Here is a 12,447-nt window from a genome sequence, read left to right on the forward strand (position 1 = left end):
TAATGAAATAAAAAAAGACAAAGAGAAAAATAGAGATATTCAAGGGAGAAAGAGGGGGAGAGAGAGAGGGAGTGATAATGAGAGAGATAAAGAGAGACGGAGAAAGAGAAATAGAAGGAGAGAGAAAGAGAGGAAGAGGGAGGGAGAGAAGAAGAGGTGGGGAGTGAGAGTGTGTGAGGAGAAAGGGAGAAAGAGAAATAAAAAGGGGAGGGAGAAAGGAAGAGAGGGGAGTGAGAGAGAGATAGAAAGAGAAAGAGTGGGAGAACGAAAAATAGAAAGAGTGAGAGAAAACTAAATTTTATTTTAAAAAAGAATATTATGATATTTTTATATGCATTAAACATCTCCTTAACTCAGAAAAGATAGATTCTCACTCTCATGTAGAAATGTATTTATAGAAAAGTGAGATAAAAATGATTCTTGGAAAATTATATTCATGATTTTTTTTTAAATAACTACTAAACATAAAAAACTAATATTTTTAATTTAAAATATTCAAAAAAAAATAAATAAAAATATTTTGCATATCGAATGTCCTGAAGAAGAAATGATGAGATATGCATGTAAAAATTAAGATTATATTGTACTTCATTTGGTAAGTAAGATATACACTATTGGTCATCATATTTAACGGTTTCTTGCAGAAATCAAACTGTAGGGGGAACAATTTGTAAATTTAAAAGAAATATTTGTTGATTGACAACGATAAAATATTTCAGTAAATTGACACACACCACGAGCATGAAATTTGAATTGAAGCCAACACTTTCAAACACCAAATTATGAGGTAATAAGTTTATTTAGGGATAAAAAAAGTAGTATAAACGACAATTGAGGGACACAAGTGGACAACCAAAGCCAAATTCACTAGTGAGCTAGCACAAAGAGTTTTCAAAAGATTTGGCCATCGATGCTCTTACTTCTAGGATGAGGAAAATGTTATTTATTAGTTAAGATTGTTTTGAAACATATTCAAATGGGAGAAAGAGAAGAAAAAAAGAAAAAAAGAAAAAAAGAAAAAAAGAAAAAGATAAAACTTAAAAAGTGGAGTTATTGAAATGATAAAAATGAAGTTACATAAGTATAGATGTAATTTGTATAACAAATTCTAATAATACTAAAATCTTATATCTCTAATATCAAGTTACAATATTAGTTGTAAAATAAAGAAAAATACATTAAAAGATGTTGGAAATAGATCAGTAAAAGATATACAAAATTAAAATGATCAAGAGTCAATAGATAATATTAATCATTAAGCAAAAGTTATAACACAAGGCTTAATCACTTAATAGAAACAAATATTTTTAAAGCATGTTTGGTTTTGATATGAGATGTAAATTTTCACATCAATCATGAAGCGTCACATCGTAACTTTCTCATATTTTATCAATTTGACGCAAAAAAATTAGAAAAATATACATAAAGAACCTGTAACTAAACAAACTTTTAACCATTTAAAAGACAGAAATAACAAACATAAATATTTAACAACCATAAGGTAAAAGCAACATAGTTTAATGATCAAGAAAAGAAGTTAAAATAATATTTAACCACTCAAGACATATGCAAAACATCATATCAATGTTTAACCATTCATAACACACATACTTAACCAATGTAAATAGAAACTTACATAAAAATAATAAACATAAATCAAATTTTCCTTCAAAGAGAATTAATCACAAACAAAACCACAACACTAAACAACTTAAAGAAAACATAATATTTTGTACTAGATTATCATCAATAACAAGACAATCAAACCATTATTGCAACTCCATGCACTTGAATTATAACAATATAGATCCAAACAGGTTGAATAATAATAAAATCATCATAGTGACAAATCATTGAACAGTTTGTCCGCAACTTTGTTTCCTTCCTGAGTCATCATCACATCATTAACAATTATTTCAACCAGTGATGTATTCATAATTTTTTAACTATAAAGACAACTCAACTAAATGTATAAAGTTGTAATGTTAATAATCTAATAAAAAGTGAAAAAGAAGAAGAAATGGTATTTCCTTTATTATAATTATCGATTACTAATAGAAAAAAATACATTTTGTATCTCCATAATAAAATAAAATAAATTAGGGATTTTACAAAAAAAAAGTGAGTAGTTATTATTTTGTAAGATAATAAATATTTTTTTATATATATTTTTCTTATTTTATTCTTAATACAAATTAATATATATATATATATATATATATAATTTTCAATTTTCTAATAAATATCAAAGTGATATTTCTTTTATATATTGTTATGGACTATAAAAATATAATCAAACAATCATTCGATCATTATTTATTTTTCTTGTAGAGTCTCATCTTATTATTATTATATATTCATAAAGAATTTCGCGAAGGCATTAATAAGCAAAAGTGAAAAACGAGTTTGATAATTTTTCAATTTTTTTAATTATATTATTTTTATGTAAATTATTATATTCATTATTTATTACATCTCATTATTTATGTTATGTAATAATCAATTTGACAAATTTTTAACTAAAATATAAAACAGTAAAAAAATGCATAAATAAGTGTAACATAAAGATTAAAAATATTCAAAAATTAAATTAAAATCAAAACAAAAAGTTCAAAGAAGTTTTCTAAGAAACTAAATTAATTGTGTTATTTTAATTATTATAAAATAATATATTTTTCATTAAAAAATTGTGGTGTATTATAATAGATAGCTTTTTTTTTTTTTTTTTTTAACTTAGTCGACACAGTAAAAGATAATTTAACGGAAAAAAAATAGTAAAAGCAATAACATACAATTTATTAGATATGGCACTAAAGCAGTAAAAGTTAGTTTTCTAACCTGCATCCATAATCAAGGCGACAATGGGACATGTAAAACAGAAGAAAATCATGGTTCCCATCTACTGATACAAAATGTTGATTTGAAATAACACGTCAGTTTTTCATTTTAATGACAATTATTAGAATGACAGACAATTACCCAAAAACCAATTGCATTCACTGATTGACTTCCTATGTATGCAATTATTAGGCGTGTTCAAAAAAAAAAAAAAACTAAATTGAAGATATAAAAAATGGTTCGTTTCAATAAGTTAGTCTGATGGCCAAGAGCTTAGACTTCGAAAAAAAATGTCCCAAAAATATTTTGTGCTAATTTGGCTGGTCAGTGGGCATAGGTTGAGCCACTTGTTTTTAATGTCTGAAGTTTACCAACTCTATTTGACTTGATATTTTTTTATACCTTCTTTTTTAAAATATAAATATAAATAGAAAATAAAATAAACAAATTTAGACTATTTTAATTAATTAATGAATCAAAATAATTTAATTCAAAATATCAAAAATAGTTCAATTAAGTTGGAATTGTAATTCAGTTTAAATTTTTAAGGAGAAGTTAAGTTCAAGATGTTTTTTTTTTTTTAGTATAATTTTAGTCCAATTTATTTTCTCCACCCAAGAAATTTTGAAGGGAAAAGAATCTCTTAATATCATAATGCAATTAAGCGTACGTGAAGAGAGTGAATGTTTTAGCAGATACATAAATTTGGGTCAAAGAATATACTAAGAAGTAAGAACCCAGACAGGCCATTTTGTTACATGACTTGGTAACAAATAACATCATTAACAAAAGGGAAAATAAGAGGGGTTTGAAGGGTCAGAATAAATTATGTGAAAGAAAGATGTGAAGTAATTAATAAAAAGTACCTATTCAAAGTCAATGACTTTGTGGAGCGCATTTGAGTTGCGTAAACCAGCCAAGCTCAACTGCATCAAGTAGTTAGATTTTTAAGACAAATTATTTAAACAAAACTTAAATAATATAATAGTGAATCTAGATTAATTAGAAAATGTTTAGTTGCAAATCAGTAATATTGACAAGTATAGCCTAAATTTTATTTTAATTTTAAGATTTAGGAAACCCTCGCAAACATATTTTCAAATTTTAAATAATCAATCGAAATTATTAAAAAAAATCAATTTAATTACATATATAAAGTGATTAATGGTTGATCATTCTTTCTGAAATTTATTTAATTTATTTTCATCATCATGAAAAAGTTTCTTGTTACACACGAAAAAGTGCTACAAGTTATCTTAAAATAGTGTTGTAGGTAATACTAGAATATCTCTCTTTGTATTTCTACTTGAGATAAAAATAAGAGATATAATTAGTAATTATTATATATAATTTATTCTTTAAATTAGCAATTATTCTTAACTTCTTTTTGTATCTTATTTAAAATAAATTTTCATAAAATTTGCAGACAAACATTTTTTTCCAAATTAAATAGTTTTTATTATTTTTCTCTTTAGTTTTGATGGAGTTTTATGAGAACTAATTTTTAGAAGTTGACATCACATATTTTCGTTCAAGTAAATTATTTGGTCACTTAAGTAAACAAAACACTTCAGTTGAATATAAAGAACTCACTTATGTGAACTATCGGGTCATTTAAGCTATAGACAATAAAATACATTTTTGTAAAGTTATGACGTTCACTTGAGTAATGACATCTTACTTAATAAATTAAGAGACTATTTCAAGCCTAAGGTCAAGAATATAAAGACATATGAAAATGTCCAATAAAAAGGTTATGATCTTTATTGTGTTGGGACTCTTTTTGAAAACAAGATTGACTATAAAGCAACTATATTACCTCTATATCATCTTCTCTATCTTTTATCAATTTCATTTTATCATGTGAGTAACTAAACTCATTACTATTAAAAATTGATATAAAACAATCTTTATTCCAGATACTTTTTCTAAATTAATTATTCAAGTTTTATTTCAATTATTTAGTTTTTTTTAAATTGGATATTGTATTTATTTTGGATCAATTAATGAAAATAAACAGAAAAAATATAACATAAAACACACCTTTTCTTTTTATGTTTTTGTCAATGCATAAAACAACATGCAGTCAATACTCGGTGGATACATCATCACTTCATCTTTGTTCTTCATGAATGTTAATAATCCCTTATATATCATCACACACATTACGTAATAATAATATATAACACAATTGAACTTCACACTTTCTTTCTAAAACACACAAAACAAACGTATGTAGTAAAACACGGCCACTTTGTTCATCTTCATCAAGCCCTCTTTGCCATCGATATCTTCTTACTGCAACAATGGAGTCTTAGCCTACGCAAATTATGTAAAAACAACAATGTTAGTTTTATAATAATAATAATGAAGAAGAAAAAACTTCTGATTTTAGTTATAGAAATAGTAAAATATTTTTTCAAAATAAAAATTAATCTTTCCATGAAACAAAGCTAAATATAGTAGTTTTTTTTTTTAACTTTGTATAAAAATAAAAATAAAGATAACTTAATATACTTGCTCTCAAGAGGGGAAGGGAAAAAGAAGCTCCACAAACTCCATATAGTTTTGAAGGCAAGCCGCAACACAACAACTCAGACCTCTACACTACCCTAGCCAACTAAAGAAGGGAAGAAAAAGGGAAAGAAAATTTTTAGCCAAAGGGGAAAAGAGGAAAGAAAGAAATTGGTTCTCATTTTAAAAATAGCTTTATGAGTCCCAACTAAACATGAGTGTTACAATTGTAGTCCTCCATTACTTGTCCCATCAGATAAATATACGTCTCGTACCATCTCCAAATCCGTATGGGTATGTGTTAAGTGGGTACACACATACTTTTTCCCTATCTGCGAATATTCGTGAATATTTATTTTTAAAAATAAATATTTTTCAAAAGTATTTTAATAATAATTTTTATTTATTATAATAATTTCTTTAAAAATAATGGTTTAAAAGTCAAAATTTAAATTACTCAAATATTATACATAATTTTATTAATCTAGATTATTCAATTTAAAAATTTAATTTAATTGTTAAAGTACTTAATTCTCATAAATTTAATATATAATTATGTAATTGAATATTAACAAATATCATAAGTACAAATACTGTGATATTTGTATCTATCATGTTAACATGCGAGTATAGAAAATATTTATACAGACGCATACTTATCTATAATATCCATTTTTACCCATAATAATTTTATCCACAAACATTCTGAGTACGAATTTTTTTAACATCCCTATTTCTAACACATAACATGTTTAGAAAAGATGTTTTGCACATAACTTCAGTTGTTTTGAAATAAAAAAAGTTATTTTCCAAAAAAAGAGAGTTAATTTTGAAATAATAAATTAAATTTATATAAATATTTTTTTTTCTTGTAAAAAGTAAGTTATTGTGTTTAACCTACAAATTTAAGGTCAATAGTTTTTTTTTTCTCGCAATTGATTTATTACATAACAGCTAATTTTTTATTGTATTTAAAAGAAATTAAATTTCCCAAAATTGTTTGTATTAAATTTATCTGAATAACATTCATTTTGATTATAATTGATTATAAACATACTTAATTATACACATCATTAATTATTAAAATAATATAATTTTTATTATTTTTGCAAACACACTCTTATCTGTTTGGTATAGATGAAAACTATGGATGATGGGGAGGAGAAGGAAAAAAAAAAAAAAACAAAGAAAGTGTAAACTACTGTTGTTTAGTAGAAAACGAAGTAGATGGACAGACAAATAAATGAACAGTAAAATTATTTTTTTTCTCAAAATTAATCCATTGAGAAAGAAAAAAAAAATTCAATCAATTGTTTCTCAACCTTTTTTCATTGTAGCGTTAAGTTTAATTTATTAAAATTTTGATCCAATCGATTAAATCAAAGAGAACAATTGATTGTTTTTTTATTTAATTGATTAAATTAAAATTTAATCAATTATTTTATTTATTTTTCTCTTCCTTATTTCTTTTCTGTTAGACTCTTAGTTCACACTTTTTTTCTTCTACCAAGCACATTCCTAAGGAGAATAAAGAAAAGAAAAGGGGGGAATTGAAACTGAAACTCGAGATAAAGCCTGATTTTTTTTTTTCTAATTTCTAAAAGTCATTGTTTCTATCTTTCTCTTTATTTATCATCTAACTAAATAAGAAAAATAAATTTATTTTTTTTCTCCTTATTTTCTTTCTTCCGATCCATATATGTGATAAGTATCATCTATTTAAAATAATTTTTATTCTATTTTTATAAACGATTAAAAACATCACACTATTTTTATTTTATAATATTTTATGTTTTTAAATATTTTTACGATAAAATTATATTTTATGAATTCTAATATAAATATTTAAAAATAAAATAATAAAAACAAATTCTTATTTTTTAAATAAAATTACCTCTTTAGTCTTTATCATTAAAAAAACACATATAACGACATATTGTGTCTAATATAATCCGAGTAAAATATTTGATCTAAAAAAAAGTCCGAATAAAAAAAATGAAATGATAATCTTACACGAAGAAATTTTGTATACACATTTAAAAGCATTATTATTTTTTAACGTCTAAAATGCATAAATATCTTCTTGAAATGAACTCTATGGCCATTTTTTCCTGGAAAAAACTCATTTAAAAAATCTTGAACTAAATCTAAAGTCATTTATACATTCATTTATAAACTCGTCTACTTATCTTCTATATATTATAGTACATTATACCAGGTTATGCCTTCTAGTATTATACCTAAAAATATATCCAAACTAATAGTATTATATTTTAAATAAATATATATCATGTCATACTTAAATCTTATTTTTATTCTTTTCAATTAATTGTATCTATTTTATAATTTTCATATTATATTTTATTTTTTATTCATAAAATAGAATTTAGTATCAAAAAATTTACACATTGTTGAGCCAATTGAATTAAACTTTGAAGCTACTTTTTATCTTTTAATGCTCTTATTACAGTCTTGTATTTGATTGTAATCTCTCATGCACATCCCATGTTCTTCATATGGTTACATGTGGCTGGGTATATATTTCTCTAGATGCAGAGCCGTGCGCATAACTTTAGTTAATTCAAGCCCATAAAATAGGGCCTGTTATTTTCGGCCTATTTCTATTCAACACATTCGTGGACCAATCTGCATATTTTTATATAACGTAATCTAGTTCATGACCAAACTGCATTTAAAAAAAAAAAAAACTAGTTCATGGCCTCATAAAAATAACTACTGGCTAGACTTTTTCAATTTACTGAAACTTAAAAAATAATAATTGTAACCTTGCAGCGAATGACAGGCATAATATGTAACAAATTAACGTAATCTATATGACTATTACAATAAATAAAATAAAAAATAAACAATATAAGCACTTGACAAAGAATAAAAAAATGGACAAGGCATGTCACAACATTCAGTTCACTTGGTACCAATATCATATATACAATGAAATTGGCAAAGTTTTCAATTAGAATAACGACACATTGATTTTTCTTCTAATATTAAATATGTAACATCTTCTACTCTGTATGTCATAACACATAAAAATATAAAAATACTAAATAATTTTGATATATAAAATAACTCAATCCTAAAAAGTATAATTTCGATATATAAAATAACTCAATCCTAAAAAGTATAAAAAATTACACTGTATCTTAAACAAATAACATAACACAATTGAAAGAATTACAAAAAAACTAAAAACTAATGTTTTTTAAATGAACCAACATAAACAAAGTCTTAGATTAGTCCTAACTATATTTTGATGTCACATGTCCTATAAGAGCAGTCCGACATGAAGTTTAAGCCTCATCACTATCATTTTCAACATTAAGCTGATGATCACGTACTAAATCAACACAAAAGCAACAACAAAGATAAACGGAGTGAGAAACATCTCACTCTAACTCACGGTACAAGAATACAATCGGATAGCCAAATACAAATAAGACATATAAGCAACATAAGCATATGCACACACCAATCACATATTTCATTCATTCATTACACCATAATTAAATATCAGTATCGATGGACGAAGTTAAAACAACTTTACAAACTTGGGAATTGAAAATGCGTATTAATGATTCATATAGTAGAACCAACTTAAGTGAAGGTCTAGTGGTATGAGGAAGAATAGAGGAAAAGATGAAGAATTTCTAAAGAAAGCAGTCAAAATCATGAAAAAAAATAAAATAGTAATATATTTCATAACTATCGGAGAGAAGAGCTGTGGAAGAGAAATTGCCCCGAGCTCAAGAAAGATAGAGCAAGTACTTCAGAGTATAATGGAACAGTTGTGGCCTTAGAAGAAAGAAAGGTTTGTCATACCAAGAAAAGAAAACCATGTATGTCTATTGTTAGTCATTATATGGCTAATCCAAGAAAGGCGTATGAGCAAGTTGTGAAGTGGATTCTCATATGCTTGAAGGGTTCAATGGACGTAGGTTTAGTGTTTGAAAGAGGATTAAATGATAGTCATGTTAGTGGATTTTGTGATTCAGATTATGTTGGTGATCTTGATTGTAGGAGGTCCTTGACTGATTATATTTTCACGCTTAGAGGTAGTATTATTAGTTGGCATGCGACTTTACAATCCACTATTGCCTTGTCAACTACGAAGATAAAGTATATGGTAGCTACAAAATTGGTGAAGGAAGCTTTATGCCTTAAAGGTCTTGTTGGTGATCTTTATGTAAATCAGAAGGAGGTTACAATATTTTGTGATAGTCAAAGCGTAATTCACTTAATAAGGAACCAAATGTATCACGAGAGGACAAAACATATTGATGTTAGGATGCATTCCATTTGTGATGTCACAACACGAGGTGATGTGTTATCAGAGAAGATTGTTACTTCTGATAATCTAGTAGACGTGACAAAAGTTCTTCCATCAATAAAGTTCAAACATTATTTAGACTTAACTGGAATTACAAATGTCACTTGACATTAGAAGTGGATGGAGAAACATAGAAGAACAATCATATGAGATTCAAGTCAAGCTGAAGATTTGTTATGTATGACTTAATTAAATTCATTTACATATATGGTAAATAGTTATAAATCATTCATCAAATTAATGGTTTAGTTAATATAAACCATTATTAACGAAAGATTTGTGTTGCTTGTGTACGAATATAAATAGATATACAAAATTGTAACAATTCATTGACGAAGAAGAGAAAGTAATCCTCAAAGAACATTGTGAGGAAAAAAAAAAGAATTATTTAAGTTTTTTTTTTGTAATTTTATTCTTTTCTTAATAAAAATGATTTTTCTTAGTAATAATTTTCTTTGCTATAGTTATATTTTTATGGGAAATACGATTTTTCCATAATATATTTCTTATAAACTGATGCAATTAATAGCGCTATTTAAGAATGTATGTTTCTTACCTTTCTTATTAATAAAAAAAAAAAAATCAAACATGTGTTAAACAATATTTTGTTTGTGTGGCTTTTAACTGTCAAAGTTAAATGATATAATATTGGGTTGTCTCCCTTATATCTAGTAAGTTAAATTCAATATTTTAATAATGCAAAATGCTAATGGCATACTTTCTTATTATTCATTCTATATGAGAAGTCAACGTACTCTTTTAAAACTGACCTGTTTACAAGGCAACTAAGTTTGACTTTTCAATTTTACAAAATAAGCAATACGAATACGAAAAATGTTTATAAAATAGGATAAAATGTATATCAAATTTCTAACGTCTTTGACGTCTGATAAAATGTTCTCTGATCATATGCAAAAGTTCAAATATAATAAATTTTAAAAAGAAAAAAGTAATTAATCAAAAAATTAATAAATAAGTATAATTTAAAATAAATAAATAAATGATTAATATTTTTTTATCTTAATAATTTAATTTCAATGTAATATAAGAGACTTAGAAAAAAATTAATAAAAATAAAATTAAAATCAAGATATTTATTTGTAAAAATGATAAAATTTAAGAATAAATCATAATAAAATTAAAATTTATGGTATTTATTTACTAATAAAACAAAATTTAAAGATCAAATGGAATAAATTTAAAATTTATGATATCTATTTATAAAAAAGGTAAAGTTTAAGATAATTAAATATATTTTCCTATTTTAAAATAACATTTTTTCAGTAAAAATTACATCTCACATACATAAATTAATTTTTTATTTTTAATTTTGAAATAGTGCATTAACGATATTTATTAAAAAAAACACACACACACTCATGACTTTTCAGATAGCCATTTTGTACGGAAACTACCTAACTCAATGTCTCCACATGATTTCTTTTCCGTCTTCTTCATAAACATATATATAGCATTCCTCCTTTTATTCATATAATGAAAGTAAACGCTCAACAAACGATTAGCAAATGAGAACTCACACAAAGAAGGGACAGACGCTGAATCTAATAAGTTTACGATAAGAAGTACTCCCAGGCTCACAATTCGGACTAAGAAATTAAAAAAATACAACAACAGATGCTGAAATACAAAAAAGAACAAGTACAATTTTGAAGCACTTGACTAAACTAAAGATCTATTTAATAAAATTTTCCACAAACATTTCTAGAAGAGAAAAATAGGAAAGAAATCTTATTTTAATTTATAAAAAAACTAGTTTTAACTTAAAAAGAAGTTTATTTTGATTTTTGTTTCTATTTTCCTCTTCCACAAGTGCTTACCGAGAAATTCATCCATGTCTTAAGCCCACGGGTGTGAACTGAAACCGTTAGTCCAAATCCATTGAAGTGGATGGCAACCTCATATGTTGGCGTTGCAGTTGCACCCTTATCTTCCTAAACAGGCTTGTGGTGATGGTGAGAAGATGAGTGATGAACCATAACGTGTACAGAATGAAGCCAAACGATTCCCAAGTGTCGGGTAGCAACAACACTAGCAAGGAAATGAAGGAGAGTGAAGCAAAGACGTGCATGAGGGTGTCAAAGTGGTGAGCCCTTGTACCAAACTTGAGCCTGCCCAAGAAGCCCAAGCAGTAAAGGAGAAAGCTTGCAATGGAGACCATCACGGTCTTTGGATGGAGTTGAAACGGGGTGGGATTTTTTGGGTGTTTTATTTGTATAAAAGCCAGAAGTACAAAGAAGATGAAAGAAAGAAGGGCGTGGAGAGGATCGGTTTCTGCTGCCATGTTACGTGCTTGTATATAGAGTATATTTAAGGTAACGTGAGTACCCCTGAAAGCACGTTCAAAATAAGCGGGTCTTGGCCTCACAAAATCAGCCATGATGGAGTTGAAGCTCTTGGTGCTCTTGAGGATAGAAAAGAGAGTGTTGGATGAATAAGGAAATGGGGTGTTGATGAAGGTATTTATAGCTAGATCCTGTGTATCATAAGGGAGAGACACACGCAACTACTTAAAAAACATGATCTCTAGGTTGTACTTTAGTCACTGTCGTGTCATACCGCTTTCATTGTTACACTACTGCTATTAGTCAACATATGCAGCAGTTATATATATTATTTTGGAGTTGGTTATGAACAAAAAGGAATGTTATGTAAGCATTCTGAGGTCCCTAACAAAGAGTAATGAAAGCTACCAATAATTATAAGGCGATTGCCAGGGTGGAGGAGTT

The sequence above is a fragment of the Cajanus cajan genome, chromosome 3, assembly GCF_000230855.2.
Source record: "Cajanus cajan strain Asha chromosome 3, NIPB_CcT2T_4, whole genome shotgun sequence".
NCBI lineage: Eukaryota > Viridiplantae > Streptophyta > Magnoliopsida > Fabales > Fabaceae > Cajanus > Cajanus cajan.